Source organism: Dromiciops gliroides, chromosome 2, assembly GCF_019393635.1.
Source record: "Dromiciops gliroides isolate mDroGli1 chromosome 2, mDroGli1.pri, whole genome shotgun sequence".
Classification (NCBI taxonomy): Eukaryota; Metazoa; Chordata; class Mammalia; order Microbiotheria; family Microbiotheriidae; genus Dromiciops; species Dromiciops gliroides.
The window spans coordinates 320735948-320741947 of NC_057862.1; positions in this window are offsets into that span (position 1 = coordinate 320735948).

The following is a 6000-nucleotide window of genomic DNA, read 5'->3' on the forward strand; positions in this document are numbered from 1 at the left end:
GCCACAGGTGAGTTCAACAGAGTGAGATAAAAAGATAAATAAGTTCAGTTAAATTAGGTTAAATTAGGAGGGAGAGAGGATGAATACTGGACTGTGCCTAGTAATTGTGCTCTACATAGTCACCATCATAAGCAAACCATGGACTTACGTATACCTGTCTCTCCTTTTTTTGCACATATATTCTCTCCAGGGACTGCATCAGAGTTCACAGCAAGTTAGTCTCTGAAATGATAAGTTTCCATATTTCTGAAATCTCATTAATTTCACCAAAGACAGTATGATGGTAAAAATGTGTGCTATGCTGCATAACTTAGGATGTTTAAAAGATCCATTTGAAATTTAAAATAGCCTATACTTGGTAGTTCTTTCCAATTTAAGGGGACAAGGGAGGGGAAATCTTACCCAATCAGAAGATCAGAAGATTGAGGGTTCATATCCCTTTGTGGTTGCCAAACTGTGTAATTTAAGATTCTAAATGTGGATTCTAATCTGTTCCCCCAGTTTGGGGGAAACTGACTAAAAATCACTGATAAAACGAGTTTAGGTTTTTAAGGGTTTATTGGAAAATAGAAAGAAAAAGATTGAGAACAGAATTCTAACAGCCTGGCATTCCTATCTTTCCTCAAATTTCCTGTGAAGTCCTCTGCCGCCACCACCATCAAGTCAGGAAGCCAAAAAACCCAGCGCTCTCTGCGCAGGCTCCCTTTCCTCCTTCCTGTCTCCTCCCAGACCATAGGAGGCTCCTCAAGTTGATTGGCTGGTAGCCTTGATAGACAGCACCCATGAGCAAACGTCATTTCCTGATGCCAAGGAAAAGTCACAATGCCTCTGAGGCATTTTCCTCATGGTGGAGCTTTCCCACAGCAAGTCTCCAGTAGGTGGCGTCATTCCAATCATTACAGAGGGAAGTTTCAGGGCAGATAGGAGGTCCTTGATAAGGTGTCCGTTAGTCATAGCTTTGCCAGAGGATGTTAGAAAACCCCCTCTGTAGCCAAAGCATGCCTACAGCATGGCATACACCGAAGGCATATCTGGAGTTGGTATAAATGGTAGCACTCTTCCCTTTGGCTATGTTACAGGCTTGTGTAAGAGCCACAAGTTCAGCAGCTTGTGCACTAAAATGTGAAGGCAGAGAAGGTGCCCAGATAATATCATAATCAGAAACTACAGCAGCACCAGTGAAATGGGTGCCATCTTTCATAAACGAAGAACCATCCATATAAAGGACAATATCACGGTTCTCTAAAGGTGTATCCAAAAGGTCATCATGGGGTTTCTCAGCCATATCAACTAAAGAGGCACAGTCATGCAATAGCTCCCCCAAGAGTGGTAAGTTAGGGAGCAGTGTTGCTGGGTTAAGGATTGTACAGCATTTAAAGTGATATTTTCATGACCTAGCAGGGTTACTTCATACTTAGCCAGCCTTTAATCTGAAAAGGCTTGTGTTCTATGGCTTAGTAAGAGGGCCTCTACTTCATGGGTACATTGTATTGTAAAAGGATTACCTAGGACCAAGTCAGAGGCTTTTTCTACCAAAAGGGCTGTAGCCGCAACTGCCCTGAGGCAGGGTGGCACCCCAGAGACCACAGAATCTAGTTGGCTGGAATAATAAGCTATTGGACAAGGCAGCTAGGTGGCGCAGTACATACAATATAGGAATCTTTTGAGTCTAGTGGGTCCAGTCTTGTAAATTGCCTAGCAGCTTCACAAAGTCTAACATAAAATCTATTAGGTTGTTCATTAGCCTCCTGAGCGAGTTTTAAAAACTTTTACCAGGGGCAGCTAGATGGTGCAGTGGATAGAGCACTGGCCCTGGAGTCAGGAGTACCTGAGTTCAAATCCGGCCTCAGACACTTAACACTTACTAGCTGTGTGACCCTGGGCAAGTCATTTAACCCCAATTGCCTCACTAAAAAAAACAAACAAACAAACAAACAAACAAAAAAACCTTTTGCCAGTTGTCAGATTTCTTAGAACAGGATTCCATTCCTTTCAGTAGTGTTTCCCTAGCATTTTTTAATTCTTGGAATTGCTGTGGATCATTATAATCCCAATTTGGCTCCTAGAGAGGCCACTCTCTTAACGCTTCCCCAGAGGCCACCAAGGAATTTCCTGCTGTGACAATATCTGCAATTTTACTTGGGGATAATTTCCATAAGACAAGTGACATCAGCCCAAGTGTGTTGATGTGTATTAAATATAGACCTTAACTGTGAAATTACTGACTTCAGATTCTGATCAAACCTAAGTATAAGTTTCTTCCATGCACACAGATCCTTTGGACTGAATGGGCTATATATTTTACACTGTGCTCCTCTGTGGGCTGTAACATTCTGTAGGGGGAGCAGTTTCTGTTGATCTGATTCTAAAGACTGGTCTAAATCTGTTTCTGATTTCAGGTCATCTCCAATAGAGGGACCTGTACTGGTCTCCCTCTGAACACGTGGTCTACTATGATCATATCCCTTCCTCTCTTTACAGCTTTTTTTGGAAAAAATACCACATTGCAATAATGACAATAATGAGAATAAAATTTATAGCCATTTGAGTTATAATTATAGTGGTATAGTAAAGTTCTAATTTAGTTGTAATGCTTCCAGTAATATTGTATATGTGCTCAGTGGGAAAGATAAACTCTCCCATACCATTGTTCCAAAGATTTTTTCCTGTGTTTGTGAGGAGGAAACTAGCAATGCCATGAATAAGTATTGAGCAGGCCAACAGTTTAAATCAGGACAATATGCTGTCCCAAAATATGCCAATTAGAATATACAAGGGGGGAGCCAAATATTCAATCATGGTGCAGTTCAAAATGAACCAGCTTTTCTCTGACCAGCAAGATAAATGCTAAGGGTTTTTTAAGAGCAAGGGAGATTGCCTAAGGGGGCAGTGGGGGAGGGGCAAGAAGGTCCCCCAGGTTAGTTGGCTCGTGGCCAAATAAGGGGGAGAGGGGGGTGGGTTAAAGAAATTCACTAGGTTAATCAACTCCTGGTTGACTCACCAAAAACTGTGGGGACCAAATTTTAATTGGGGAGTGCTTGCTAAGCAGCTTGTCGCAATATTGGAGCAAGGAAGGAGACTGGCAGCCTCCCTCAAAACAGAACAAGATTTATTTTTAACAAGAATGAACTTAAAAAAAAAAACCACAAACAGGATCAGTAGGATCAAGGGAAAGGAAATAAAATGGGGAAAGGGAAATTATAATACCTGAAAAAATACCACCGCCCAGGAATCAGCTGAAAATACGCAGCAGAATGCCTGTCGCTTTCCAGCTTCCACCTAGAATGCCCAATTCTCCTCCCCCAAACCTAGAAACACCCCACACAGCCCCAGCCAATGGGATGGCCGCTCTGACAGTCACATGACTGCCCTCACTAGGCTTCCAATCATTAAAATTTTCCAGGCCCATGTAGGCATTGGCGAGTGGTGATGATGTGAGGTGCCAGAGCCCTGGCAACAGCTACAACTAGTGGGTGGAGCACTGTGCGGTTTGTGGAGCCCCAGACCGGTGCACACCAAGGCATAAAAACCTCAAATAACAATTAATTCTTTACAATATCTATATGGAGACAACAATGAAATGCTAAATAAGGAGGACAATATCATAGAAGCAATTAACAGTTATGTGAAAGAAGATAATAATGATGAAGCAACATACCAAAAAGGCTGGTATTAAGCTAAAGCAGGCCATGGGAAATTGAAACATACATTTACAAATTATAAAATAAAAAGGATTAATGAACTGAATGTTCATTTTTTAAAATATTGCAAAGTCAACAAATAAACATACCAAAAATAAGCACAAAAATTGACATATAGACAGGATAGATTGGATTTAGTTATTGTAAAAGGTAGGATTTTTGCCAGTACTTGGAAGAATTAAGGGAAACTATGAGAAAGAAGTAAGAGAGAGAGCATTCCAAGCAAGGGGAATAGCCAGTGAAAATTCATGAAGGCAGGAGATGAAGTGTTGCACGGGAGGAAAAGCAAAAAGGCCAATGTCATCATGGGACCAACATAAAATGAGAGGGCACATTAGAATGGGGAGAGGAGGAAGGAGAAAGAAAAGGAGGAGAAGAAGGGGGAGGAGAAGGAGGAGGAGAAGAAGAAGGAAAGAGAAGAAGGAAAAGAAGGAACAGGCAGGAAAAGAAAGAAAGAGAGAGAAAGGAAGGAAGGAAGGAAGGAAGGAAGGAAGGAAAGAAGGAAGGAAGGAAGGAAGGAAGGAAGGAAGGAAGGAAGGAAGGAAGGAAGGAAGGAAGGAAGGAAGGAAGGAAGGAAGGAAGGAAGGAAGGAAGGAAGGAAGGAAGGAAGGAAGAAAAAGGGAAGGAAAAGAAAGGAAATATGTAATATACCCTAATCAAGTCAAAGGCTAAAACTGAAGGAAAAATAACTCTTGTAGTCTCTCAGAAAGAAGAGAACCTGAAGAAAAAGAAGAAAGGGAAAGGATGCAAGAGGAGGGATTGAAAATTTAGGAGAAGGAAAAACCTTGTTGTGATGATACTCCTACAGCAGAGTAGAGATATCCTATAAAGGGAAATGGTTACCTTAATGGGTATTATCAGGGATTTGGTGCTTAAGACAACTTATCTTGCCTCAGGAGAAGGTGTATCAGAGGTCTTGGGGACAACTGACACCCAGAAGAATGTGAAGGCATGGACCCAGAGGAAAGATTTTTTTAAGTGAGGCAATTGGGGTTAAGTGACTTGCCCGGGGTCACACAGCTTGTAAGTGTTAAGTGTTTGAGGCCAGATTTGAACTCAGGTACTCCTCACTCCAGGGCTGGTGCTCTATCCACTGCACTACCTAGCTGCCCCCCAGGGGAAAGATTTTGAGAAAAATAGGGGGAAAATTACCAAGGGGAGGGCAAAAGTCGATAATGAACTGCAGAATCAGGGACATAGAAAGGATCTTATCCCATATATCTTTTTTTGCCATTTGTAGGAGATGGTATTGCTAAGAACAAAGGGGGCTGGGGCAAGATCTAAAAGTAAATAACATAAGTTGTTTAGAATAAAGAACCCAAAATGGTACTTCAAAAGTTTTTTATTCCAACTAAATAAGTTTAAAAGCCAGTAGTCAAAGAATAAAAGTCAAGAATAGAAAGAAAGGGAAGATAAATAATGAAAAGAATGACAAAAAAATTTTCAAGATAATTAATTTTTTTTTTGCAGGGCAATGGGGGTTAAGTGACTTGCCCAAGGTCACACAGCTAGTAAATATCAAGTGTCTGAGGCCAGATTTGAACTCAGGTCCTCCTGAATACAGGGCCGGTGCTTTATCTGCTGTGCCACCTAGCCATCCGATAATTAAATTTTTAAAACTATCAGGGGCAGCTAGGTGGAGCAGTGGATAAAGCACCGGCCCTGGATTCAGGAGGACCTGAGTTCAAATCCAGCCTCACACACTTGACACTTACTAGCTATGTGACCCTGGGCAAGTCACTTAACCCTCATTACCCCACAAAAACAAACAAACAAAAAACTAATAGACTAAACAAACTGAAGGGGAAGAGGAGGAAAATGAGAACCTCCCCAACTAACAGAGAATGAAAAAAGAGGGGAAGAAGTAAATAAGAAGATAAAAGGAAGCAAGAATAAAAAGATGTAACAAGAAAAATTCCAAAACTAAAAAATGGGGATGGCAGTTGAAGATGAAGGCAAAAGAACCAATGAAAATAAGGCACACTAAAAAGATTAAGCTAAAATAACTGAAGATCCAGAATACTATATTTATAGGAGAAGTAAGCAAAAACATACTGATGGGGGGGGGCAATAATTGAGACAAATGAAAGAAAATGTAAACCTAACCCACATAAACTTATGGGAACGGATTAAACAATTGAATGAAACAAAAAGAGTGACAGATTGGATAATAAAACAAAACCTCACAATCTGTTGCTTACAGGAGACCTACTTAAAATTTTGAAAATGTACACAGAATAAAAATATGGGGTTGGAAGAAAAATTTTTACTATGTATCAAGTGAATCCACAAAAAAAGA